The sequence below is a fragment of the Mauremys mutica genome, chromosome 2 (genome assembly GCF_020497125.1).
Source record: "Mauremys mutica isolate MM-2020 ecotype Southern chromosome 2, ASM2049712v1, whole genome shotgun sequence".
NCBI lineage: Eukaryota > Metazoa > Chordata > Testudines > Geoemydidae > Mauremys > Mauremys mutica.
Genome location: NC_059073.1, coordinates 290,998,346 through 291,010,532, shown reverse-complemented (window position 1 = coordinate 291,010,532; position 12,187 = coordinate 290,998,346).

The window sequence follows — 12,187 nt, the reverse complement described above, 5'->3', positions numbered from 1 at the left end:
TTAGCCAGAAACCTGGGTTCAATTCCCTGCTCTGCCACAGACTTCCTGTGTTACCTTGGGCAAGTCCATTTGGTCTCTCTGTGCCTCAGTTTCCCATCTATACACTGGGGTGAATAGCACTTCCCTGCCTCACAGGGGAGTTGTGCGGATAAATATGTAAAAGCTGATGTGTTGCTCAGATACTGTGGTAATGGCTAGATAATTCCCTTAGACAGGCAGAAGGTGTGACTCCTGCTTAGGCAGAGGTGAGGGTGATGGAAAGATTGAAGTGTGTAGCAGACGTAGCCAATGCTTTATCATCACTGACAGAAAGGGTGTATGCCCTTGCCAGGCTCACAGCAGCATGCAATCTGAGGCTCTCTTGCTGATGACTGATACCCGCCCCACAGCAGCTACCAGCGTGTCTTCTCCCACCTATGGCCACATCCCTTTGGGACAGACATGGCCACGCTTGTAGCATATTTAGGTCTGTAAAAGCAGCAAAGAATCCTGTGGCACCTTATAGACTAACAGATGTTTTGCAGCATGAGCTTTCGTGGGTGAATACCCACTTCTTCAGATGCAAGAGGTATATCTGATAAGCAAAGAACATGAGAAGGAACAGGAAGAAGACACGTACTCTGCCTTCATCCCCACAGTCTAACTCACAGAGGAAGTGTATGCTCAGTACTCTAAGGGTTAACACTCCTGAACCTTTATTCCATGCACTGATAGAAGAGGCAAACGTTGCTTGGCTGCTAACGACACTGAGAAAAGCAGAGGTAACTGCTGCCTGTCTCCCACCTATACTCTAGGCTGCAATGTGAACAGACTCTTGCTTGGCCACCCCCATGTCGGTAGATTCCATATTTGCAGATCCCATAAGGACCACCATATGAGACAGTTTCCCCTGTTGGCAGATGTATTCCTGGCAGAATTCTGCACCAAAAAAATTAAAAATGGTGTGCCAAAATGTTAAAAATTCTGTACACAATATTTTAAAATTCTGCAAAATTCTACATATTTGTCAAAATAGCACAATATTATCATGCCAGTTTCAATAATTTTGGTAATTTATTTCAAAATACCTATCAGCAATATGTCTGTAATAATACAGACCAAAAAAAAATTCAGAATTTGATTTTTTTTTGACAAATAGATTCTTTAATAGGCATATTAAAACAGAACTTTGAGTAATTCATTTAAACTACAATACAGAAAAGTATTTCCTGTACCTCTCAGAAGCAGTGCAAGCCTGGGGGAGTTGGGGTAATGGAGGAGCTGAGGGAGCGGGAAGGAGCCTGGGAGTGAATCAGGAGGGTTGTTGGGTGTGGCTGGGAGAAGTATGTAACAGTATTTGTTTTGGTGGGGAGGGATTGTTAGGGAGTTGGGGAGCCTCCCCCATGCAGACTCTGACTGACTCTGAGTCTCTCCCATTCAGTCAGGCACATCTGCCCCTCTTCCCCATGTGGCCTTGCAGCCCCCTACCCCTGGTCCTCATGTGGCCCTGCAGCACCCCTCCCATTCAGCTCCCGGCTCAGTGCTGTCACCCCACTAGCTGCTGAGCTTGCACCCTTGTCTGTCCCCCCACTAGCCCTTCTGAACCCCAGCCTGTGACCTCCCAGCAGCACCATGTCCACACTGCCTGTCCTAACCTGAGGGTGCTGTGATGTGATGATCACAGCCAGCTGCTAGCTGTTCTTGCACCACAGTGGCCTCTGGTGTGTGAAAGGCAGAACTGCAGCACTTCTTGGGCAGAATGTGTTTTCTGCGGAAAAAATTTCTGCACTGGACACGAATTCTGCACATGCGCAGTGGTGCAGAATTCCCCCAGGAGTACATATTGCTCTGAGATAGCCTCCCCTGTCAGACCCTCGCTCCGTGGGGTGAATGCCCACTGTGACATACCCATTTCCTATGTGAGGCCTCCATCCCTTGAGGTGTGCAGTCCCCTCTGTCACAACCAGCCTTCTGACTTGTGCTTCCCCATCTTGATACCTGCTTCCTCCCAGTTTTCAGAGCAGAAGGCTTCGGTTCTCTGATGCCATGTTTTGGGTGCTCCGGGCAGTTGGTTCTCCCCCTTTTTGGGCTGGTGTGACTCCCTGGACGCATGAGGCGAATCAGGTACTGTATTCATGAAGGGACGACTATCGCAGATGATGAGAGAATCAGGCCCTGTGTTGTGTCTGAGATGTCTAATGTGCTGTGCCTCAGGGACTGCTCTGGCCTTTCTATTATAATAGATGTGCAGCCAGACTCTCCTCTTGTTTCGTTACTGAGAGAAGCAGGTTGAATCCCCCCCTAGGGTCCTGGGGAGACCTGCAGGGGTGGCAGCCTCTAGCACGTTCCTCCTCTTTCCTATATCTTGACTCAGATAGTTTTTAACTGCAGTTGGTGCCTTCGAGGGGATTTCTGACACACACTGTGTATCTGACTGTTCTCTCAAGAGGAGCAATCAAAGCCATTCCCTTGAATTTCAACAGGCAATTTGTCTGCCTCCAGTTTCTCTTGTACAAGAGCTGCCAATACAGTGAGAGATTGAGAAAGCCCAGGCCCTATCAAGGGTGAAATACACCCAGCGTATGTGGTGGCGAGTGCACGGGGACAGTTCCCTTTAATGGAGACCTGGACTTTAAATCTGGGTTTCAGGTCTCTCTAAGCTTTCTAAAAGAAAGTGATTGTGTTGAACTGAGCAACCCAAGGTGGAAGCTTTGAAGTCTCTAAGACATGCTTTTCAGAAGTGAGCCTGAGCTAATTTGCCTAAGAGGACGTGGGTGTTTTAAAGGTGGCTTAAAGGCACATTCAGCTATCTCCATCCCCAGGGCTTTGCCTCCAAGCTAGAACCTACCTTTTTATTTGTCCTTAATCTCGTCTGTAAAATATGTTCACTGCCTTTTCTTTTGAAAGCATCAAGTCGCTGAGTTTTTCTTTGGGAAGACGTGTTGACTGCTAAGTAGATTTCATCCCCACACCCTCTTCCCCAAACTATTTTTAATGGTAACATGTTTGTGCCTGTTGCTTTTGGAGTTACACTTCTGCAACCAGACTTTCTTCAGCCAGTTATAACCTCAGATAAATGTAGCCTCTCGGTGTGGGAAGTTAATTACACCAGTTAAATCGACAAGAGTGCATTAAAACAACTTTTCAAATAAGAACACATTCTCCAAGTGTGCAGAAGGGATTTCGGGGCATTTCGAGGCATTGTATGGTAGAGAACTAAGTGGCATGACTTTTTTTATTGCCATTTGAGAATAATACTTTCACGGTGAGTGTTTAGTGCAGAGGAGTTGCAGGGTTGTGAAAGGATAGCAGGTTTTTTAAAAGATCTTTGTTTCAGGAATGTCTTTTGTTCTGTACGGGTATTTAATTGCTCTTCGGTACTGTGAGCTCTTCAGCATATCTATTTATTAATAAAATGGAATGAGATCACCAGCACATCCTGTTGAAAGTAACTCCATGTAAATTACCGGGCCAATGTGAACTTGCTAAAAATTAGGATCTGCCAAGGAGGGGCTGTTCTTCTGTTGTTAATGATGTAAATTCTCTTTATGTCGTTTTAATTAAGACCAGTTGAATTAATCCTAATGAACTCGGCTGTTAATTTTCTTACTCGTTCCCAGATTTTTTATTCACTAGGAATGAACTCTACTAATTAAACGCACTGTGTAAGAGCTAGATATTATCATTATCATTCCAAACACAGTGTGGTATGTCAGAATCATCTAAATCAGTGGTTCTCCCTTTTTTCCATACCACGCTCCTCTGGGCTGTCCCTCTGCATAGCCAGTAACCTGGCCTATGTTGCAGTAGTGGTATCTGAGCAATGCAGCGTTAAAAGCCAGTGTAGAGAGCTGCACAAAGAAAGCCATTTGCAGAGCCCAAGAAGTTATTTTATTGGTCCTACCAAACCCAGAAAAATGCTGCATGTGCCATCGACGGGTACTTTGGTCTGTTAATGGACTATTTCAAATAGAGAGAGGCATCTCTCTCTTGCAGAGCACTCCTGTAACCTGCAATGTTATGCAAAGCCCCCGTGATGTTCTTGGCTGCTAGGGTGGATTTTCTCCAGTGAGGAGTTGCTGTTTCTCCATCTGAAGAAGCATTCTTTGTTCCTTTTAATAAGAATATTTGACCACACCTAGGCAAGAGGGCAGATGACAGAGAGCAGGGATGGTCCACTGGTTAAGGGTTTAGCTTAGGAGCTCTGAGTTCAAGTCCCCGCTGTGCCAGAGATGTCTTGTTTGACCTTAGGTAAGTCCCTTAGCCTCTTTGTGTCTCAGTTCTCCATCTGAGCTATGGGGATGATAGCACCTCACAGCTGTGTCATTAGCAAAGAACCTGCATTCAACATCACTAAGTAGAGAGCGGCCTTCTAGTATCCTGACCCCTCCTGACTCAGTTTACCGCTTTGTGGTTCTGCTCTCAAGTTTGTCACCTGCTTTTGATCTCCCAGTCTGCTGACCTGTCTGACTCTTGACTCCTGTCTCATGACTGTGGACCCTGGATCTGACCACTAGGTCTGGCTGCCCATGACCCAGCTTTGACACTTTTATACACGTTAAAAAATGTTATTACCTTTTACCCCCTGATTTCTGCATTTATCAATGTTTTTATTTTGCGGCAATAAGGCTCCTGCTCTCCTGCATTTGTGACTGTAGGTTGAAACTCTCCCCTGCGTAGTGTTCCAGTGCACCATCGAAGGCCCTCTTTTGATGTAACTAGTGCATAGGCATTGTGCTGGCCTCACGGCAATGGGAGGGAATTGCTGTTTAGGATGCTGCGGTGGTGGTGGGGTTCTGCACATGAGTTACTAGTGTGAGAACTGTAATCTGGCCTATAGCTCCCTGTTGCGGAAGTGGAGCTGGTCTGTGGCAAACATATGGATCAGGCTCCCCCTATGCCTCCCCCCACCCCTTTCTTCAAGAGCAAACGTCTTTGAAATGAGCTGGAAAATGCAAGCGTTCGCCAAAGCTGCCTGGCTCCTGCACCGTCACTTAGTCACTGCGTCACTGGAAGGGGCTGCAGACAGAGGCAAGGTTTCCGGAGGAACAAGGCGCATGTCTTTATTGGGGTTGCTGAAGCAGGGCGGAGAGCTGTGCCTAGAAACCAGAAGGCAGGAATGGCACTCTGCTCAAGAAATACTCGGGGGGTGAAATCTTTTTTGAGGTTTTTAAGGTCAGGCTTGACAAAGCCCTGGCTGGGATGATTTAGTTGGGTTTGGTCCTGCTTTGAGCAGGGGGTTGGACTAGATACCTCCTGAGGTCCCTTCCAACCCTGAGATTCTATGATTCTATGATCTTGGCCCTGTTAACGTCAGTGGGGTTATTGCCAGTGATTTCAATGGGGCTTTGTGTGTGGATGGTGCTGGAAGCCACCCCATTCCCTGCTCACTGGGGCAGGAAACAACTTGAATCCTGGTGCTTCTATTCCCTGAACACAACGAAAGTGGAGGGGAGGGGGTGTCTTGCAGAAATAAATCCAGGTGCACGCAGAGGTATAAGGTTAATGCTCTTTTATTAGCAGAGATCCAGGAGGCTGATTCAGGTGCTAAGAGCTCGTGCAGGGGGTCTAATCTCCAGCAGGCCTGGGGTTCTCAGGTTGCAATAGAGTAACTTGAACAGGACATGCAGTTTCAGAGGGAGTCATGGCCACATGGCCATGGCCCGACCTTCTCTCTGACCCCACTAGCTGCTGCAAGCCTGTGAGGATGATGAGGAGACACACTACCCTTTGCTATGGGATGTGGCGGCTCCCAGGGCTCCTAGGCAGAGCTGGTTGGAATGTTTGGTTCAAAATGGTTTTCAACCAAAAATGGCTTTTTTGTCCAAATGGAAAATTCCATGGGAAAGTGTCTAGTTTTGGACATATTTTGGAGGGCAGGGTTTGGGTCAATAAACCAAGCTCTCATCAATGTGTTGGATTTTGGCAACTGAAAAATTTCAGCCAACGCCACCCCCTCATCGTTTTTTGGTTTTTCAGCATCTGAAAAATGAAAATTTTCAGCTCAAACCAACAAAAAACGACAGTTTGGGGCCAAATTTTTTACCAAACCCCCAAAACCTTTGAAGCAAAATTTCAGTGAAAACAGGAACTTTTTCACTTTTGTCAAAACATTTCATCGGAATATAATCCATTTCCCAAACACCTCATCCCCTAGCGGCTTTGTGTGTGCAAAATCCTCCCAACCCAAACCTCTCTGCCATGTTATTTGGCATCTACTCGGAGCCATGGGGGGATTAGATGGGCTGACTTAGGTCTCACTTAGGTCAGATGTAACCAGCACCATCTCCCAGAGTTCTCAGTGCTTAGCTGGAATCAGCACCTGCATGAAGGACCCAGCAAGTCTGAGGCAATGCTTGTAAGAAGAGGGAAGTGCTTTGAAGAACTTGCGTCCTGTATAACAGCCCCTTCTACTGAGGGCTTCTGTCTTCAAACGGTTTAGTCCATTTGCAAATACACGGTCCTGTTGGACTCCTCCGTGCAAATGGATCCCTGAGAGCAGAACTACCCAAAAAATATCTTCCCTCTCTCCATCTATGACTAACTAGAAAACTAAACCCCAGCCTACCAGGCTCAGCCCTGGCCCCAGAGGCCCCTGTCATTGTGACCTTCATGCTCGATTATTGCAGCTCATTAGATGTAGAAGTGGAGGTGCAACAGGTGCAAAATGCAGCAGCCCTTCAGCTAAGTAACTCAGGTCACCATGAGCACAACCCTCTGCTCTTGCTCTGCGTGGCCTCCCCACTGAATGCAGAGTCGACTTCACAGTCTCAGTCCTGATGGTCAGAACCCACCATGGTGTTGCTTGAGCTCCCTGAAAGCCACCTCTCCCTCCGTAACCTCCCATGACGGGTACGTCCTACCACGGCAAGGAAACTGTTCAGTAGCAAGGGGAGGCAAGTGAGGAAGGGGGACAGAACTGTCATGGGAGCCAGAGATGAAGATGACCATGGGTCTCGCTGCATTCAGAGCTAAATGCAGAGCAATTCTACTTTGCCTCCTGCCGTAAGCTCTTCTCTCGCGCTCTCACTCTCAGATCTACTCAAAGTTTATGCTGACAAGCAGGAAAGGAGGCGAGAGAATTTTTTTGTTGCTTCTTTACCATGTGGAGGTTGCTCAGATCCTGTGGTGATGGGGGCCAGCTGGTACTGCGATAGAGATTCCTGCATAGATCGGATGCCCCGCAAGTGGAATCTGCTGGGGATTTCTGCTTGGAAAGACAGCATGGCTCATTTCATGAGCTTGGTTACACGCTCTCTCAGATGCGTCTCCAGTGTCGAGACATTCCTGCCAGCAGTTTCTGGTCCATTACTCTCTCCCTTTCGCTAGCTCATAGCTCATTTGGCTCACACTGTGGCTGCACCATGGGAACCTTCTCCAGGGCAATAATCACTCCCTCATCTTTCTTTCATCCTCTTTCCATAACAGAAGCTAGTATTTCTTGGCTGGCTCATGATGAGTCCCCTCTCTTAATTAAACCTGCCAGTGTGAATAGCCGAGCCTCTATCATGTATTTTAATTAGACGTGTGCCAAGCTACCGGGAAAATGAATTAGGGACGAGAACTCCAGTAATTACCGACTAAGTTCACTACAAGAACCAGGGGAAGCCAGTTCTCTGGCGCTATTGGGTGCAGAAAATTACTTTCAGGGTGCGATGCTCCCTGGGTGGGACCTTGCTCAGTCAGTTTGTTCATTCAGGCTAACAGAAGGTGAAGAAGTAGATTTAAAGAATAAATATGGTTTGGGTTTTCTGTATAATAAACAGCTAACCAAATGCTGCATAAACTGTGAGGAATGGACCCAAATGGCTCTGGTGATAGGTAATTGGGTGCTGGGTATTTCACCCCTATCTGTAGGAACATAGAACTAGATGGGGCCTATTGAATCCGTTCCGCTACTATCGCAGACAATGCCATCGTATAAATGCTGTTCATAAACTTGTCAAGCTCCATCTTATAGCTACTTAGATTATTTATCCCCACAACTTCTGTTGGGAGGCTGCTCCAGAACCTCACTCCTCTGGTGGCTAGAAACTGAATTCCAGACTAAATTTATTCATGGCCAGTGTATGCCCTACTTTAGGTAACCCATCTCTTTAGTATCTAGTGCCCCTCGCAGTCTTTAATGTGGCTATCCTCCCAGCACCCTTACGAGGTAGGGCAGTGCTGCTATCCCCATTTCACAGGTGCGGAACTGAGGCACTGTGTTGCTAAGTGACTTGTCCAAGGGCACATAGGAAATATGTAGTAGGCTACAGAATTGAACTCAGTTCTCCTCAGGCTTCGGTTAGCACCCTACTCACTGGACCTCCCACCACTAGACGGCCTGCTTGAAGAAGGACTAGGTTAGCAGTGACAGCATCGTAATCTAGTACCTTTTTGCTGGCCTGTGGGAAAGAAATGGCTGGGTTTCAATCAGGTGCCTGGTGAACAGGAGTCGACGCCTAGAATACGCAAGGAGCCGACTGAGGCCTTGTCTACACTGGCAATTTACAGTGCTGCAACTTTCTCGCTCAGGGGTGTGAAAAAAAACACCCCCCTGAGCGCAGCAAGTTTTAGCGCTATAAAGCGCTAGTGTAGACAGAGCTTCAGCGCTGGGAGCTACGCCCCTCGTGGAGGTGGTTTTTTTAGAGCGCTGTGCCGCAACCACACAAGGCACGTTAAAGCGTTGCCACGGCAGCGCTTTAGCATTGCCAGTGTAGACTAGCCCTGAGAAGATAACTGAGCCATTAGTGATTATCTTCAAAAACTCATGGAAGACGGGAGAGATTCCAGAGGACTGGAAAAGGGCAAATCTAGTGCCCATCTATGAAAAGGGAAATAAGGACAACCCAGGGAATTACAGACCAGTCAGCTTAACTTCAATATCCTGGAAAGAAAATGGAGCAAATAATCAAGCAATCAATTTGCAAACACCTAGAAGATAATAAGGTGATAAGTAACAGTCAACATGGATTTGTCAAGAGCAAATCATGTCAAACCAACCTGATAGCTTTCTTTGACAGGTAACAAGCCTTGTGGATAGAGGGGAAGCAGTAGATATGGTCTATCTTGACTTTAGTAAAGCTTTTGATACTGTCTTGCATGACCGTCTCATAAGCAAACTAGGGAAATATAGCCTAGATGGAGCTACTATAAGGTGGGTGCAAAGCTGGTTAGAAAATCATTCCCAGAGAGTAGTTATCAGTGGTTCACAGTCAAGCTAGAAGGGCACATTGGGTCGGGTCCTGCAGGGATCACTTCTGGGTCCGCTTCTGTTCAATATCTTCATCAGTGAGTTAGATAATGGCATAGAGAGGACACTTATAAAGTTTGTGGATGATACCAAGCTGGGAGGGGTTGCAAGTGCTTTGGAGGATAGGATTAAAATTCAAAATGATCTGGACAAACTGGAGAACTGGTCTGAAGTAAATTGGATGAAATTCAATAAGGACAAATGCAAAGTGCTCCACTTCGGAAGGAACAACCAATTGCGCACATACAAAATGGGAAATGGCTGCCTAGGAAGGAGAACTGTGGAAAGGGATCTGGGGGTCATAGTGGATCACAAGCGAAATATGAGTCACCAGTGTAACACTGCTGCAAAAAAAGCAAACATCATTCTGGGCTGTATTAGCAGGAGTGTTGTAAGCAAGACACGAGAAGTCATTCTGCTGCTCTACTCCACGCTAATTAGGCCTGAACTGGAGTATTGTGTCCAGTTCTGGGTGCTGCATTTCAGGAAAGATGTGGACAAATTGGAGGAAGTCCAGAGAAGAGCAACAAAAATGATTAAAGGTCTAGAAAACACGACCTATGAGGGACGATTGGAAAAAAAAAAGGGTTTGTTTAGTTTGGAGAAGAAAAGACAGTGGGGGAACATGATAGCAGTTTTCTAGTACTTAAAATGTTGTTACAAGGAGGAGGAAGAAAAATTGTTATTTTTAATCTCTGAGGACAGGACAAGAAGCAAAGGGCTTAAATTGCAGCAAGGGCAGGTTAGGTTCGACATTAGGAAAAACTTCCTAGCTGTAGGGTAGTTAAGCACTGGAACGAATTGCCTAGGGAGGCTGTGGAATCTCCGTCATTGGAGGTTTTTAAAAACAGGTTAGACAAACACCTGTCATGAATGGTCTAGGTGTCTATTATGTAATCCTGCCTGGAGTGCAGGGGACTGGACTAGATGGCCTCTCAAGGTCCCTTCCAGTCCTATACTTCTGATTCTGTGTGGTATAAACCACCACAGTAACTAGCAGTCCCAGCAGAGCAGCCAAGGTGAATGAACCAACCCGACACCCCCTAAAAATGGGCCCCTTGCTGGAGGCCTCACGGTCCTACCTCGCCCTGCCTTGGAAAGCAGCAGTGAAGGTGGGTGCTCCAGGCCTGCCTAGAGAGGCTGCATAGAAGTAGCCAATCATAGACTTTAAGGTCATCTAGTCTGACCTCCTGCACAACGCAGGCTACAGAATCTCACCCACCCACTCCTGTATCAAACCCGTGTCTGAGCCATTGAAGTCCTCAAATCATGGTTTAAAGACTTCAAGGTGCAGAGAATCCTCCAGCAAGTGACCCGTGCCCCATGCTGCAGAGGAAGGCAAACCCCCACCAGGGCTTCTGCCAATCTGTCCTGAAGGAAAATTCCTTCCCAACCCCAAATATGGCGATCAGCTAAGCCCTGAGCATGTGGGCAAGACTCACCAGCCAGACACCCAGGAAAGAATTCTCTGTAGTAACTCAGATCCCACCCTCTCTAGTGTCCCATCACAGGCCATTGGGCATATTTACCTGCTAATAATCAAAGATCAATTAATTGCCAGAATTAGGCTATTCCATCATACCATCCCCTCCATAAACTTATCAAGCTTAGTCTTGAAGCCAGATATGTCTTTTGCCCCCACTACTCCCTTTTCAGAACTTCACTCCTCTGATGGTTAGAAACCTTCGTCTAATTTCAAGTCTAAACTTCCTGATGCCAGGGAGGGAGAGGAATTATTTAAGCTCAGTACCAATGTGGACACAAGAACAAATGGATATAAACTGGCATCAGGAAGTTTAGACTTGGCTCAGACACGGGTTTGATACAGGAGTGGGTGGGTGAGATTCTGTAGCCTGCGTTGTGCCTCTGATATATTTATAGAGAGCAATCATATCTCCCCATAGCCTTCTTTTGGTTAGGCTAAACAAGCCAAGCTCTTTGAGTCTCCTTTCATATGACAGGTTCAAGCAGGCTCAGATCAAAGGAGCTGCAGGAGCTGAGCAGGTCAGTTCTTGGCTGGGACCAGAGAAACAAGGAAGGATGCTTCTCACTGAGGGAGAGCCAGAGGATGAGTTTGGCTGTCATTTACATTCAGTGAGGAGGAAGAAGATCAGAGCGCTACAGCCCTGAGGTCAGGGTGAAGAGAAAGGGGCTACATGGGAAAAGGCCTGGGGAACAGCAGCAGCATATAAGACGTGGCTACTTTTTATGGAGACCTAGATACAGCTCAGGTTGGTAAATGAGCAAAGGGTGGGATTTAAAGGGCCCTGGGATGGGGCTGAAGACCCTGGTGAGGGCAGACAGTTTCGTTGGGCTTTTGCTACCCCGGAAAGGGTGTGTCCATTTTTGACTGGGTGGTTTGGCTGGAGGGCTGAGCCAGTGCAGACCTGCCTGGTGAGGGCGGTAACCTACAGGGGGCGCCAGATGCGGGGAAACATCTTGTATCACACCCAGCTGCTAGGAGGCACTCAGGAGGGGAGTGCCCTGTCGTACACATGTACCAACCGAGAAGCATAAGCCAAGGTTTCCGTTCATTAATTTAGTGGGTATTGGGGGTAAATAATAATTCCCAGCTCTTCATCAAGAGGCCTCTAAGCAGTTTATAAAGGAGATCAGTGTCATTATCTGTATTTTACGGATAGGGAAGCTGAGGCATAGAGAGGTGAAGGCCACTGGCAAAGGTAGGACTAGAACCCAGATCTCCTGAGGCCAGGCCAGTGCCCCATCCACTAGCCACTCTCTATAGCTTTTCCCTTTACAGGGGTGTAAGTGCATCCTCTGTTAGGTCATCTGTGGGGCTTGACCCCTGTGGCTTCAGGTTCTCAGTTAGCAAGTCTCCACCACCTGTCGTTAGTGTTATTGTTTTCCTGAGCCCTTCCCACCACCCACAGATTTACCAGTGTATCTCCGTGCTAACCTGCGACGCCCTGTTGTAAGTGTAAGAATGGCTACAATGCTTGCCGTTGTGCATTA